This window comes from Siphateles boraxobius, unplaced genomic scaffold, assembly GCF_051911475.1.
Source record: "Siphateles boraxobius isolate OS27281-9 unplaced genomic scaffold, OSU_SipBor_1 239, whole genome shotgun sequence".
NCBI lineage: Eukaryota > Metazoa > Chordata > Actinopteri > Cypriniformes > Leuciscidae > Siphateles > Siphateles boraxobius.
In genome coordinates, this window is record NW_027508854.1 from 20,204 (window position 1) to 37,012 (window position 16,809).

The 16,809-nt window shown below is 44.0% G+C and overlaps 1 long non-coding RNA gene and 2 other non-coding genes across 3 annotated transcripts; all 3 read left to right on the plus strand.

Annotated features, from left to right (window-relative positions):
* The first annotated feature begins 544 nt into the window (after positions 1 to 544).
* trnai-aau (transfer RNA isoleucine (anticodon AAU)) lies at positions 545 to 617 on the plus strand. Its single transcript has one exon. It is a non-coding gene; the product is annotated as a tRNA-Ile (tRNA).
* A 270-nt stretch (positions 618 to 887) lies between these two features.
* Positions 888 to 959, plus strand: trnap-agg (transfer RNA proline (anticodon AGG)). Its single transcript has one exon. It is a non-coding gene; the product is annotated as a tRNA-Pro (tRNA).
* A 6,516-nt stretch (positions 960 to 7,475) lies between these two features.
* Positions 7,476 to 7,843, plus strand: LOC143748489 (uncharacterized). The gene is made up of 3 exons (XR_013206801.1): positions 7,476 to 7,579; positions 7,660 to 7,722; positions 7,790 to 7,843. It is a non-coding gene; the product is annotated as an uncharacterized LOC143748489 (long non-coding RNA).
* The last annotated feature ends 8,966 nt before the right edge of the window (positions 7,844 to 16,809 follow it).

Consider the following 16,809-nt stretch of genomic DNA (forward strand, 5'->3'; position numbering starts at 1 on the left):
CAGCGTGATTTTCTCATTTTCTCTTTGGGACCTTCGCTCTGCTCTTCTCGAAAATGACGGGCGGTCTCCCAGACATCCTTGCTGGCTAAACCGCACAGGTGCCTGGCCTAAATAGCTCAGTTGGGAGAGTGTTAGATTGAAGATCTAAAGGTCCCTGGTTCAATCCTGGGTTTCGGCAGAGGAACCACGTCCGCCTCTTTTGCGCATCATCATCACAACCATTACGACGAGGCGCGATCCCTAGCACATGTGCAGGTGCTGCAGCGTGATTTCCAATGACCACAAAAAAAGAGGCCGCATTTCCTCTGTGCTGGCAATTTTGCACTGGCTACCTTTTAATTGTAGATTTAATCAAAAAATTGCGCTTTAAGCCATGCAAGCTGAAATGTTTGCGGCCCGGCAACAGCAGGGAGGCAGTACGTTTCGGCTTGTTGGTCTAGGGGTATGATTCTCGCTTTCCGGAAAAGCCCATTATTAGGCTTTGCTTTTAATCTCTTCAACCAGGATATTTCTGAGAAATTGGGGATAAAATGTGCCAGAGAGAGGCCGGTTAGCTCAGTTGGTTAGAGCGTGGTGCTAATAACGCCAAGGTTGCGGGTTCGATCCCGTACGGGCCACTCAATTTCTCTCTGGGACCTTCGCTCTGCTCTTCTTGAAAATGACGGGCTAATTCCCCTCGATGATGGAGAGAAGGTGTCCATCGTTCTCAAAGACAAAGACGAGGCGCGATCCCTAGCAATGACCACAAAAAAGAGGCCACATTTCCCCTGTGCTGGCAACTTTGCACTGGCTACCTTTTAATTGTAGATTTGATTAAAAAATTGCGCTTTAAGCCATGCAAGCTGAAATGTTTGCGGCCGGGCAGCAGTAGGGTGGGCGTATGTTTCGGCTCGTTGGTCTAGGGGTATGATTCTCGCTTAGGGTGCGAGAGGTCCTGGGTTCCAATCCCGGACGAGCCCATTATTAGATTTTGCTTTTAGTTCAAAGTTTGTTTTTATTGATTTTTACAATATAAATCACATTCACAATCCCCCACCCCTCACCATCCAATTTAAGAATGATGCCCATACTATCCATTACTTCAAAATGGAATTGTAAGAACCGAGCATACATACAATATTTACAAACATGCTAACAAACATAAACCTCCAACCAAATACATAAACAAAAAAACAAAAATAAACAAAAAAAAAATATAAAAAAAAATAAAAACAATAGTAGTGGCATTATTCAAATAGACGTATCGACATAGTCAAGAAAAGATCGCCACATCTTAAAAAATTGTTTTTCTGATCCTCTCAGTGAATACCTAATTTTTTCGAGGCAGAGACAGGACATCATATCTCTAATCCATTGAGTATGAGTGGGTGGCAAGGGATCTTTCCACTTTAATAATATTGCTCTACGTGCAAGTAGGGAAGAGAAAGCAAGGACTTTACACATTGATGCTGACAACCATATGTCCTCTGGGGCAACTCCAAATAATGCCACCAGAGGTTCTGGCTCTAATCTATGCTGAAGAACCACAGAAAGGGTGTGAAATATCGAACGCCAGTAACGCTCTAATTTGGGGCATGTCCAGATCATGTGAGTTAACGTTCCCTCGGTACATTGACATCTATTGCACATAGGGCTAGTACCAGGAAACATTCGAGCTAGTTTAACGTTGGATATATGAGCTCTGTGTACAACTTTAAACTGTATAAGTGAATGCCGAGCACACATTGACGATGAGTGGACCTGTTTAAGGACACAGTTCCAGGTGTCTTCGGAGAGTGGTCTGTCAAGGTCTTCCTCCCAAGCTCTCTTAATGTTATCCAGGGATGAAGATGACAGATTGATAATTAAATTGTAAATAGTAGCAATTGAGCCCTCGGCCAATGTATTACATTAAAGGAACCTATCCAAAGGATTTTCGGAGGGCATCGCTGGGAAGTCTGGTATAAGTGACTTAACGTAATGTCTTACTTGCAAGACTCTAAAGAAATCTGACTTGGTAAGACCAAAACGTGATACCAATTGTTCAAAGGAAGCAAATACATTATCCAAAAATAAGTCTTTGAAACATTTTATCCCCTTTTGAGACAAACTATTGAATGAACCATCCTGCATTGAGGGCGAAAAAAAATGATTACGGAACACAGGGCTAAGAAGAGAGGGGTCCCTAAAACCAAATGACTTCCTGAATTGGATCCAAATCCTCAACGAGTGTTTCACCACTGGGCAATCGACCGGAATATAAGAGGTAGACTGTAGTTTAGATGCAAGCATTTATTTCCATGTCCACCCAGGACGGTCTATTGGTCAAAAGGTGATAATGCCACCAATAAAGTGTATTTCGTATGTTAGCTGCCCAGTAGTAAAACTTAAAATTGGGTAAGGACATACCACCATTGCATCTAGGCCTCTGAAGGTATGCTTTGCGTAAGCGAGTGTGCTTTCCATTCCAAATAAAAGAAGAGATAACAGAGTCCAAAGACTTAAAAAAAGACAGGGGAATAAATAAAGGTAAACACTGAAAGAGATAAAGAAATTTAGGAAGCACCACCATTTTAATAGAATTAATGCGCCCAATGAGAGAAATCTTTATAGGGGACCATTTAGAGAGATCTTTCTTAATCCGTTCAAGAAGCATGCCAAAATTATGTTTAAGAAGATGCTTATGATGGCGAGTGATACAGACCCCAAGATAAGTGAACTTATTTTTTGCTAGTTTAAGTGGTATGTTTGAATACTGTAGTTGTGTAACTACCTCGTTGATTGGGAAAAATTCACTCTTGTGCAGATTAAGCCTATAACCAGAAAACCGACCAAAATTCTCAATCAAGGATAGAGCTGCGGGTAAAGAAGTTTGTGGATTTGACATAAAAAGCAGTAGATCGTCTGCATATAGAGTTACCTTATGGACGGTCTCACCACGGGTAATTCCAGTGATCTGCTGACTCTGGCGTAGGGCGATTGCTAAAGGCTCAATAGCTAGGGCAAATAGTAGTGGGCTTAGCGGACAGCCCTGTCGAGTGCCGCGGTGCAAGTTAAATGGCCTAGAGTGCAGACCATTGCTTAGGACTACTGCAGAAGGGGTACTATAGAGTAATTTAATCCAAGAGAGAAGGATCGGGCCAAATCCAAATTTTTCCAAAACTAAAAAAAGGTACTCCCACTCAACCCTGTCAAACGCCTTCTCTGCATCTAAAGAAACAACACATTCTGGGATGGCCTGGTTCAGAGAGTATACCACATTGAGTAAGCGGCGGATATTAAAAAATGATTGACGATTCTTTATGAACCCTGTTTGATCAGGAAAGACGATAGTGGGGAGGACATCTTCAAGTCTAGAGGCAAGCACCTTCGCTAAAATTTTAACGTCGCAGTTGAGCAAAGAAATTGGCCTATAAGACGCACAGTTCAAGGGGTCTTTATCCTTTTTGAGTAATAAAGAGATACAGGCTTGATTTAACGTTGGGGGAAGAGTCCCAGTCTTAAGAGACTCAGAAAAAACAGATGTCAAAAAAGGAACATGTTGAACTGAGAATTTTTTATAGAATTCTGACGGAAAGCCGTCAGGTCCCGGGGTTTTGCCAGATTGTAGAGATGAGATATTAGCCGCCATTTCCTCCTGAGTAATCGGTACTTCTAAAAGGTTACGAACATCCAAGGATAACGTGGGGACATTTAGTCGGTCGAGAAAATCTTCGATATCCCCCTGCGAAGAGGAGTCAGATGTATACAAAGTAGAATAAAAATCTCTAAACTTGTCATTAATAGTATTTGGATCAGTTGTGACCTCCCCGTTATCTAGACGAAGACCATTTATAATTTGTTTTGCACGTAGCCCTCGCAGCTTATTAGCTAAAACTTTCCCGGATTTCTCCCCACTTTCATAAAAAACACTCCTAGTTCTTCTCAAAAGGCCCTCTATCTCATTGGTTGAAAGCAAGTCAAGCTCTGATTTAAGTTTAAGACGTTTATTATACAGATCTGGCGTGGGAGACATAGCATATTGTTCATCTAACTTTGAAATATCATTAGCGAGTAAGATTTGTTTTTCTTTAGAGAGCTTCCTTTTATTAGCACCATATTAAATCATTTGGCCTCTAATATATGCCTTAAGGGCCTCCCACACTGTTGAATCTGAAATGTCTACTGATTTATTAACGCTTAGAAAAAAAGGAATTTGGTCAGCAACAAAGGAAACAAACTTATCATCTGCCAAGAGTGAAGTATTGAAACGCCAGTTCCTCCTAGGGGAAGGCAAATTCAGAAAGGTCAAATCAAGAGTAAGAGGAACATGGTCCGATATAATACTACTTTGATATGCACAAGACTGAAGTCTAGAAATTAAATCGTTATCCAGCATAAAGTAATCAATCCGGGAATAAGAGTGATGAACATTTGAAAAAAAATAATATTAGGCTTTGCTTTTAATCTCTTCAGCCTGATTAGTGCAACCAGGATATTTCTGAAAAATTGGGGATAAAATGTGCCAGAGAGAGGCTGGTTACCTCAGTTGGTTAGAACGTGGTGCTAATAACGCCAAAGTCGCGGGTTCGGTCCCTGTACGGGCCACTCATTTTCTCTCTGGGACCTTCGCTCTGCTCTTCTCGAAAATCACGGGCGGTCTCCCAGACATCCCTGCTGGCTAAACCGCACAAGTATCTGGCCGAAATAGCTCAGTTGGGAGAGGGCTTAAAAAGCAAAGGCTTCATTTGCTCCTTGCTATTGTGCTTCTGGACTCAATGACTTAAATCTCTGATGCTCATGGGAAAAGTTGACACACGCCAAGGTGCTATGGTATAATGGTTAGCACTCTGGGCTCTGAATCCAGCGATCCGAGTTCAAATCTCGGTGGGACCTAGCCTAGAAATCTAGACGCTCCCTAGCGGCAGCAACAATTATTTTGCAGCAAAGTGTGGTCTAGCAACTCTCCGTTGGCATTCGAACTGGAAAAACCAAACTCTGGTCGGGCCAATCACATCGTGTATAGAGTTGGTGGGGGGGCTTAACATAATGACGGCAGCGTTGCGTGTGATTTCCATAGGTGATTTCCCCGCTACCTGAAAAACAAAGAAGATGCTGCTGGCGAACAGCGGTCTTTCGAATTGGCTTTGGCGGCGACTCTGGATGACTTGGAGTTAAGGGAACGTCACTTAAGTCATTCTTAAAAAATGAAGATGTGTTCGGACTTTTGACGACCGGATACGGCAAAAGTTTAATACATCAACTTGCTCCGATGGTGGGAAAATGCAGCATGGGACTCACTCAGCCACAGCCGTTCGTTGCTCTGGTTGGTTGTAGCGCTGTCCTATTGCGTGCAGAGGGAATTTGAAAGACAACAGTTTATCCCGCCCCTCGGATTGAGGTATGCCAATTGTGAGTTCCCAGACCTAACATCTTGATGTAGGTCTGGCTTGCCAGGCTAGGTGGGACCTGCTTTTGCCAGGAATGTGTGCAGTACCTCGTTCGAAAAAACTTTTTCGGCAGCACTGAGCCGCAAGAGCTCATCTAGGTAGTGCCCCTTGAAGGGGGGCGTAAAAAGGATGGACAGCACTGGAGAATTTAGGCATCGATCCCGCTACCTCTCGCTTGCGCCTACTGCTTCCTACCGATTGAGCCAAAGTAAGCCCAAAGTAAGCCCACGTGAGCCAATTGTGTTTCTCTGCTGTGGCTTACTTTTGACCAATCGCGTTCTCTCCTGTGGCTTACTTTTGACCAATCGTGTTTCTCTCCTGTGGCTTACTTTTGACCAATCGCCTTTCTCTCCTGTGGCTTACTTTTGACCAATCGCGTTTCTCTCCTGGCTCTGCTCCTGTGGCTTACTTTTGACCAATCGGCGACCGCTATTATTATCGTCATCTTTGCAATCTTTGCAACAGGTAAGTCTATTCTTCACGACTGTATAATCGATCATTATTTATTCATAAACAGTGTTTATTTTTAGACAATTAAACATGCCAATAAAGCTAGCTAGCGTGTAATAGCACACGTTTTCTTCTGTACATGTGAACCTGCAACTTTACCATGATATACAGTAAAAAACGTCACTACTGTCAAGATAATTAGCCGACCGCTAATTAAGCTATATCCTCCTTAAACCATTTTTTGCTGTTGTTAATTTAGTATTTTTTTGTGTCATTCAATACATTATTTTGAGCACAAGAAGATTTTTACTAAAACCTTTAAAAAAAAAAAAAAAAATTCATATATGTTATACTATACTATGTTATACACCGGTATACATATTTATGTTATCTTTTTAAATACTATGTTATACATATTTAAAAAGACATGAATAGGCAAAAACAAGTGTTTTTTGCTTCAACAAATGATTCTCAACTATGTTATAAAAGATATACCAAAGCGATTTGATATACCATTTTAAGTTTTATATCTGTTTGATGATCATATTATTATGAATTGTCATAAACGCCTTTATGTTATATTTGGTGTTTCTTAGTAATCTCTGCCACAAAAGCTAAACAAAACAAAATGATTTAAGCATGGCATGATACCAGCAAGATTGTACCAAGAAGTGTTATTTATTTCCTTATTAATAAGTTCATCACACTATTTACAATTTGTACACAAGGCAATTCAAAGTGATTCACAGTTGTATAAAAAACAATAATGCTTATGCTCATAATAATAATAATCATTAATTATTATAATATTATAATAATTAATTACATAAAAAACAAATGCTGTAGTAAAATACTTTCAGTTGGAATATGACAGCTATGTAACGTTCTGTTTATGCCTGTGTCCTTTCAGATTATGTATGCATACCCGTTTTTACGAAGAACCTCTGAGGGTCGACTCCTTATGGGGCCAACTGAGGAGGCCAATAGGAGGGAGATCGTGTTGGCAGGGAGGGCCAGGTGTAAGGAGGAGGTCCTGGCTGAGGCCACTGCCTTTGTGAGGCAGAATGGAGGGAATCCTGGAGACCAGTTCCTGGTTCTGGCTCACTGCAAGATCCAGTTTGGGAAACACCAGGGTCAGAGGTTCCTGTGGCTGCTGGAGAACTCACTGGGGTATGCCTGCTATCTGGTCAGCAGCATTTTGGGGGAGGAGGAGAGGGACAACCCGCTGTCGGCCAACAAACACCTGTTCCTCAGATACACCTCGCAGATCAGGGAGGTAGGTCAGGCTGTGGAGGTGTATCAGAAAAAACAGGCCATGCTGCAGGAGGCCCAGAGGACAGGAGACTCTGGATGTCTGATGGTGGAGTTTGGGGATTTTAAGGGTAGGTCAATGAAGGAGGTGTATGAGGACCCAAGCAAGGAGGCCCAGTCTCTCATCACCTACCTGAAGAAGGCAAAGGCCAGGCCTAACACCAATATGGCCCTTTTCAAAGCATACGTGCTGAAGAGGCAGGCTCCAGCCCACGTGCCCAACACCACTGTGCCCACTGCATCTGTCCTCACTGCTGCTGTGCCCACTGCCACTGTGTCTGTTCCTCCTCCACCTACTGCCACTAAGAACAGGCCACTGCTGGCGACCAATGTGAAGGCCCTGTTGGCGCGGGGGAAGCATTTATCTGCTTCACAGCTGGCACAAAAGATTTTGTCTCCAGCCAAACCCTGTAAGTGATTTGCAAGCTTTAAAATCATTACAGTATATATTATGCCGTATATATGTCTAACGAAAATACGTGTTCAACAGCTGCAGGACCACGTGTACCTCCTGCGTCTGAGTCCGCAGCCCGGAGACAGCTCTTTACATGTGGTGAGTATCACTTAACGCATACAAGTGTGTTGGTGACATGTGCTTAGTGTTTTATGTTATTTTACAGACTCTGCTGCTACGGATTTTTTTGAGGAGGAAGATGACCTGGAGATGGCAACTGTAGCCTCGCAAGCTGAGGAACAACTTCCTCAAGGTATGTAAATCTTAAACAATATTTTACAAACAATTACAAATAAAACAAAACAGTATTTTTTAAATGACATATTATTTTATTTCACAACACAGAGGAATGGCACTTCTCAGGTGTCAATCTACATTCACTCTTTGAGTGAACATCCTCAAAGGAAAAAAGAGAATTTAAAGGTTTAAGTAAAAGGTTTTATTTCATTTTTTATCGTAATCACTGACTAAAGCTCATTCTTGTCATCTCACACTTCCCCCACTCCCCTTGGAATAAGTGGCTGTTGTAGTGTTTGGTCTGCTTCGCTTCACACTTGGCTGATCCCATCTTTTTTTCTTCTTGTATTCCTTCTAATGGATGCTTGGATGAAAAACAGGATGATTTTCACTGCTTCCATCCATCTTTTCATCATCATGTCGTCTCTCTACTAATTATACATGCTTTGCAGTAAACCTTGTAATCACAGTAGCTGTCCAGCAGAGCTGAGAAAGTCATAGAGTGAAAGTCTAAAACAATAAGATAATTTTGTTGTGTTTTTTTACGCTCCAGCCACAGCAGGCTTGAGAGGCCCTGCTCCTGCCCCGGCTCATGCTACTGCCCCTGCTCCTGCCCCTTATCCTGCTCCTCCAGCATTGTGGACCCCTGGCCAGCTGTCTCAGTCGCCTGCAGAGCTTCCTGTCCACTGGAAAGAGCAACTCCCATCTTTCCAGCAGGACTGGATCAGGAAGACTCTGTTCAGGGCCAACATAAAAACAGGGAAGCCTGAGCTGACGCCACATCCCAACTTCTGGTGGTATCCTCCCCAGCCCCCGACCGTCTTCACCCAGCCCCCTACTTCTCCTGATATCTCAGTCGGTAGAGCATGAGACTCTTAATCTCAGGGTCGTGGGTTTGAGCCCCACGTTGGGCGCATCTATTAGCCCTCTCTCTTCCCAACGGGCTCTCGGTTTCAACCGTGGAAAGCGAGTCCGCCATTGCCGGAAAAGTCCAGGTCTGCTTTTTTTTATAAGCTAACCCATGGAAAGGCTAGCTGTAGGTCTCTGTGGCGCAATAGGTCAGCGCGTTCGGCTGTTAACCGAAAGGTTTTTGGTTCGAGCCCACCCATGGACGAAAGGTGTTTTTCGTTGACGTCCTGCCATGCAACCACCAACACAGCTGCAGAATTTAGCACACGTGTGTCCACTAACACATCCGTGTCATTTCGGACACATGACACAACGTTTCTTGGCCCCTTTTAGCGTTAACAGCTTGGTCAGTTGCTTTGTGTTCAAAGAAGACAGCGGGTGTTGTGAAAGTTTACATCAGATTATGTTTGCCGTGGCGCGTGGATGGAATGCTCATGTTTTGTTCCGGATGGTTGGAGGCCTGTGTTCCAGAGAGGTCCTGCTCAAAACTCTTTTTAAAACACCATCGAGCATCCGTAATAACTTACGACAGCGATCGAACTTGGATTTTGTTTTCATAAGGAGGGCACCGGTAACTTGTAACCTATCAGGCTCTCAGGCATGAGGTCATTCGATTCGGCATAGGCCTATATGTACTAGCGTTTTTGCTTCCGTTTGGAGGTTGTGTCCCTCCAACTCTTTGTTGTATGACTCACTTTTGCCTTTGGATATTTTGAGAAGTTTGTCTTCGGTAACCGCTCTCCCACTCGACAGACCGAAACGGAACTTTAGCTCCGGGTTGTGCATATTATTGGCCTGCTCTACTGGGTCAATTTGTATCCCCCAACAACAGATATGGCTCAAACAAACAAAGTACAATCTAAGCCTACCTCTAGGCTTAACCCTGACTTTACCCGCAAGAGGCTATGCCAAGCCTGTGCGAAATGTGAGGCTCCCTTTCACGGGTGCAATTTAGGCACGGATAAAGACCGCGACCAGCCCGAAGCAGTTCACCGCAGTTGCCCGGCTAGCAGTGCCGGGAGAACGAGAGACTGTCAATTGCCATCCAATCACGTATCACTATTGGCATCTTTCCATCTTTGTTCACAGCCAATCAATAAAGCCTGATCCCATCATCTCCGTTTCCCAGCTTCCAATTACTATGATCCATTTCAAACTTTTTTTTTTATACGTATGCATCAATCACGTATCAGTATGTGTATCTTTACCTCACAGTTTACAGCCAATCAATAAAGTCCATTTCCGAAATTTCCGTCTCCTTGCTTTTGTTGACAACCAATCGCTATCCTTCATTCCCAAAAACCCTCCATCTACCTGACGGGGCATCGCCAGAGGTTAAGTGGTTTCCAGCGGTTTTGAAAAAAAAGTTGAAACTTTACAGGTGTCAAAGTACTGGGTTTACTTTGGATTTCACGTTACTACATCGAGGTAAGAAACCGAAAATGTTGTTATATTTAGTTAAGTGACTTGCACTAGTTAGCTAGCGTATTACGTGTACTAACGTTACAAGAACGTCTTATTTATGTAGCAGAGGTCAAGGGTAGTGGCCCGTTTCATTATTTTTAATGAATGTTTACAGTTTTACATGTTTATATCAATATAATTACTATCGTGCATAATGTATGTTATTACGTTGTTATGCTTACATTAAGTTGCCTAAAAATAGCAAGCCTATCATATAGATTACCTCGTACCGCTATATGGCTGAATTATGCATAACGTTAACATTAATTAGCCTACAGTTATGAGCGCCAGTTTTTACCAGAGGTAAAATAATTTGTGTCTGTTCATTTCAGCTGTAATTCAATACATAGGCTAACCATAAAACTGCGCCTTTATTAACATTAACATTACGTTGTATGACGTAATATGGGCCTTGTGTTGTTTAAGTGGGCTATAATCGATAATATTAATAATGTGGGCTAATTGTAAGTCTATGTAATCGAAATGGTATGTAATAATCTGATTTTTATGGAGTTATGGGTAACACTTTACTTGAAGGGGTGTGCATAAGACTAACATGACACCTTCATAATCATGACATGACACATGTTATGAATATGAAGGAGGTTTCATGCATGTTTATGCCAACTGTCATTAAGTGTCATTCGCTCAATTATGACATTTTTAATGCAAATATGACATTGTTTGAGATGTCTTTGTTATGACAGCTTGACATAAACCAATACATCATAACCTGTCAGTGTCTTTGTCATGACAACTTGACATTACTAAGACAACACAACCTGCCATAAACATGACATAGCAGATTAATTATCAAACTTAAGAAACCACATAGCTTTATTGGTTAACATTACATTAAACTGTCAGGTGGTTGGTTTTGATATTGGCTGTCATGAGGCCATTATAACTGTTTAATGACAAATTCAATTTGTACCACTGTAGTTGAGGACACGAAAAATATTCATGACACAGTTATAATGGCCTCATGACAGCCAATGTCAAAACCAACCACATGCCAGTTTAACTTAATTTAATGTCAAGTTGTCATGACAAAACACTGACAGGTTATGATGTTATGGTTTATGTCAAGGTGTCATAACAAAGACATCTTAAACAATGTCATATGTGCATTCAAAATGTCATTATTGAGCGAAAGACACTTAATGACAGTTGTCATAAACATGCATAAACCCTACTTCATATTCATGACATATGTTATGTCATGGTTATGAAGGTGTCATGTCAGTCTTATGTACACCCCTTCAAGTAAAGTGTTACCGAGTTATGTTATGGCATTTACCCACACACCACAATATCCCTTCCTCCCAAAATATCAAACTATAACCTTGTCCAAAAACACTGAGATGAAATATGTGCTATGTGAAATAAATGTATGAAATGGATTAACTACTCTACTGAATAGTCATAAACTTTGTATTTTGCCACACGGTATCTTTTATTGGAAGATGGCTTCCAAGCACAAGAAGCACAGGGCTATGAGTGAGGGTGAATGGATGACCCGCCTGCGCAGATTTGCCACACAGGGGGTCTGGCCTTCTGAGGAAGGAAATAAATGTATGAAATGGATTAACTACTCTACTGAATAGTCATAAACTTTGTATTTTGCCACACGCTATCTTTTATTGGAAGATGGCTTCCAAGCACAAGAAGCACAGGGCTATGAGTGAGGGTGAATGGATGACCCGCCTGCGCAGATTTGCCACACAGGGGGTGGATTAACTACTCTACTGAATAGTCATAAACTTTGTATTTTGCCACACGCTATCTTTTATTGGAAGATGGCTTCCAAGCACAAGAAGCACAGGGCTATGAGTGAGGGTGAATGGATGACCCGCCTGCGCAGATTTGCCACACAGGGGGTCTGGCCTTCTGAGGAACCACGCCAGAAGAAATGGCATGACCTGTATCAGAAGGTAAACTTGGGCATGTATATAAACACAGGGAAGCTATGTCATATATAGAGGGAGCAGGTAGTTATGATTCACTGTCATATGTTACAGATTGAGAAGTGTCCACTGCAACACAGGGGGCAAATGTCTCTGTTTGGGGGGACACAGACATGTGACTGTGGTTTCCATACAAAAAAGGTATAAGTGTTTCATAAAACTGTAATGTGTTGATGGTGTATTGTGTATTTTTGAATTAAATTTCCTTTTCTGTGAAACTGTAGCCTTCCAGTTTGGCCCCTGTGGCCCCTGTGTCATCCACACCATCCACGTCACCACCTGTAACACCAGGGCAGTCAGGAACAACATCTGGAAAAGCACCTTTAAAGCCTACTTTAACTTTGGCATCGGTAAATGCATGTCTTTGCAGATATTTATGTTATCATATGTTATAGCATTTTAAAATGCTTCACATAATGTTACTAATTTCTTTTTGTCAGTTTACAAAGCCACGGTATGGTGGGGCCCATGGTGCAGCTTTAAAGCCAAACCTAGGTGTGGCAAGGACGCATGCAACCAAGGTATATAGTCAAAAAAATGAAATTTCATTCCATAAAGATATGCTGAGTTTATCTAATCATTGTTACTGCAATACCTGATAATGATATATTATTTCATTCAATATTGTAAACTGTGTTCTCTTAATCTTGCAGCCTATTAGCACTTCTGCATTGTCCAGCCCTGCATCTAGGACACCATCTCCTGCACGCAGTCCCAGGCTGTATATTCAGACCGTCTCCCCCCTGTCTCTTCCTCCTTCTTCTGTGTCTCAAGCCACCTCTGCTTCCTGTGCTCCAGGAGCTGCTTCTAGAGTTGTGAGAAACTCTTTCATTTAATCGTTTTCTTCACACTAATATTGTTGGATCACATAAATATGCTACATTTTGAACAAACATTCCTCATAAGTGGCTTGTAATCATATCTACTGTATGTGTTTGCCTTTTTTAATACATTAGGAAGTGTCAGCCGCTGCCTCCTCTGGGACGTCCTCTGCTCCTCTCACCCCTGTGATCAGCTCCACCTGTGTTCCCTCTGCTGCTCCATCTGTGGCTGGATCCTCTGTTCAACCTGCCGAGGATAGGGTGATCGCTCCAGGTTCAGAGTCTGGATGGCTTCCCGCAAAGTTGATGAAAACCATACCACCACAGGGTCAGAAAAGGATTTCAGCAGCTTTGTGGAAGCAACATCGGCTTCGTACTGACCTGAAGCTGTGGTATGATCCACCAGAGCCAGCTCTGATCTATCACCAAGGCCCCGCTCCAGAGCGCTTCTTTACACACCGGCTTCTACTGTGGATGCCATACCACCTCTGGAAGATCAGGCTGTCCTGTCCTGTGTGTGGGAGACAGCTCACAGGCTATGGGGCACACAAGAGAGCCCGTCAGGTTCTGGATGTGGACCAGTACTACCTTATGATCACGGAGACTCTCTGGTGCAGTGGGTGCAAAACGGCCTTAATTTCCACCAGCAAGGCCATCTTGGACCAGCTGGACTTAGCCCACAGACTGGAATTTAGGCTGATCCTAACTCGAAAGTGAGTATACTGAGATTACTTAGCTTGTGTAACAAATGTTTGTCATTTAAAACACAATTGAGATGAGCTGGTTTTAATGTTTGTGTCTTTCTGTCTCTCTTTCCCTTTGTTTTATTCAGGTATGCCTGTGACATGCGGGTCATAAGGTTCCTGAGGGAGAGGGCCCTGGGCAACAGCCCCTCTCGCTTAGTGAGGCACCTGCGGGAGAACCACAGCGAGGAGTGGCTGAAGCGTCTTTGCCGATACCTTGGTGCCTGCTCAGACTTCATCTCCCAGCCAAGCCTGCTCCCTGTGAGGTTTCAGGAGCCACCTGAGCCGAAACTATCCCCTCCCACAGGTGGATGCTGGCTGTATATGGGCGAGATATCTTGTGCAGGATTGACCACATTAAAGCCAGCATAACGTCCACATATGGCTGCATTCTGAAGATGGACTCAACCAAAAAGGTAACTATTTTTACATTTCAATCAAAAGAATTGAAAATACACCATTAGTAGTAGTACAGTAGTATGTATGTAATGTTCCATATATAAATAATTTAGCATCACTCACTGTCTTTTCTGTGTGATTACAGATCACAAAGAAGCTATCGGGGTTTGCAAAGGGGACAGCTATGTGGCTAACATCTGTCAGCAATGAGGTGGGCCAGATCCTCATTAGTGTTCTGACAGCTCAGGAGGGTCCAGCCCTGGACCGAATGGCAGCTGACCTCATCCGGAGGTACACTGATGCGGGTGTGGCTCCGCCTCAGCTCCTCTATGTGGACTGCGACTGCTGTCGGGAGGGCACTGGGCAGACCAAGCTCAAGCAGCGATTTGGTGGGTGGCCAGACTTGGTGGTGAAGCTGGACATCTACCATTTCATGCGGTGACTGGCAGCTGGGTGCACTAAAGATGCACATCCTCTTTACCCCATTTTCATGGCACGCATGTCTTGCTGCATTTTTGAATGGGACAGTGGGGATGTGTCTCTGCTGAGGCAGGCCAAGAGGGAGCAGCTGAAACATGAAGGTGTCCCTGGTATCACCGACACTATGGTGGACCAACGGATCACCAAGGATGAATTGGCCCTGCACTGCCGAAGGCGGACAAGAGGAGAGCAGCAGACCATTCTGATGATCGAGCACCTCCTCAGCGAGCTGATGGGGGTAAAGGGTCGAGACCTTCTTGGTGTCCCTCTCTTGGACCAGGAGAGGATGCAGCACATCTGACAAGTCCAGATGAGGCACGTAAAGTGCATTCAGGATGAACCAGGTGTGCTGCTCTACACACAGACTGGCACCACCACCAAAGATGGTATTGTGCTGCCAAAATACAGATGCGCAAGGGGCTCCACATCGCTGGAGTCCTTTCATCCACACCTGAACAGGTTCATTCCAGGTCAGTATAAATCATTATTCATCAGAAATATTAAGGGTGACACAATGAATGTCTTTCAAATAGCATAGCACAAAAAAAGTAATGTAACGTTATTGATCTTATCTAAAGGAACAAGCGCCAACAGCTTAAATTTCCAGCTGTACCTCCTGGAAGGCTTGAACAGGTGGAATCAGGACCGTAAAATGGCATCTCTGGCAGGCACACCTCCGTCCCTGTTAAGCTACTCCGGGGACCTGGTGCACTGTGTCAACACCCACAGTGTTAAGGTACTTGGAAGACAGCTTGTACCGTCTTTTCAGCCACCATCTGTCTATACTGGTGAGTTTCAGCTTTAAATTGCTTTTTATATTGCATAAAAATAGAATATTTGTATATTATTTTTCTGAAAACTGATTTCCCTCTACTGTGTTCTCCTGTCTGTCCCAGGTGAACTCATAGGTATAGATTACCTGTACCGTCAAGCAGGGCAGGCCATGCAGGACGTGGATCCTGACTCTGAGGTGACAGAACAGATGTTGGAGGATGTGGGCACGGAGGAGGAGTTGGAGGATGAGGGATTCGGATATGTCAGTTTGGACCTTAACCTGGATCCCACTATTGAGGTGCTGGACCTGTCCCCTGGCACATCACCCACCGCAATCAGCGTAGCCAGCACTCCTGCCTCTGTCCAGACTGGGTCTGCTAACACCACCACAGCAGCACCTAATCAACAACTGGTAACTATTCTTAATAATAAAAGTACAAGTAGTATTATTTGTATAGCACTATTAACTTTATTTGTATAGCACAATGAAAAGAAAAATAGAAACAAACTAAATACCATTAATACAATCTAAAGAGTAAATAGATTAATAAAAAAGAAAAGAAAAAAAGATAAATTAAACTCCATAAACATGTTTATTCCCCCTTTTTTCAGTCTTACAACTGGATGACCAGGGTGCCCTCTGGTCCATCCTCTGCCACAACCACCTACGCCGCCTCTGGTCCATCTGCCATGACTGGTCCATCCTCCACGACCACCCACGCCGCCTCTGGTCCATCCACCATGACCACCCACGCCGCCTCTGGTCCATCCACCATGACCACCCACAGCGCCTCTGGTCCATCCACCATGACCACTCACAGCGCCTCTGGTCCATCCACAATGACCACCCACAGCGCCTCTGGTCCATCCACCATGACCACTCACAGCGCCTCTGGTCCATCCTCCACGACCACCTACGCCGCCTCTGGTCGATCTGCCATGACTGGTCCATCCTCCACGACCACCCACGCCGCCTCTGGTCCATCCACCATGACCACCCACGCCGCCTCTGGTCCATCCACCATGACCACCCACGCCGCCTCTGGTCCATCCACCATGACCACCCATGCCGCCTCTGGTCCATCCACCATGACCACCCACAGCGCCTCTGGTCCTCCGCCACAACCACCCACACCGCCTCTGGTCCATCCAACATGACCACCCACGCTGCCTCTGGTCCATCTGCCATGACCACCCACACTGCCTCTGGTCCATCTGCCATGACCACCTACCCCTCCATCCTTCCTCTCCCGACCACTCTCACTGTCTCTGTTGCTGCAGCCACTGCTCCTCCAGCAGTGCAACCAGTGCCTGAGCAACCGCTGGTAAGACTTTTTGTGACAAGTACATTGTGATGGTTGTGTTGTTCTTCTGCTTGTGATATTGTAACTT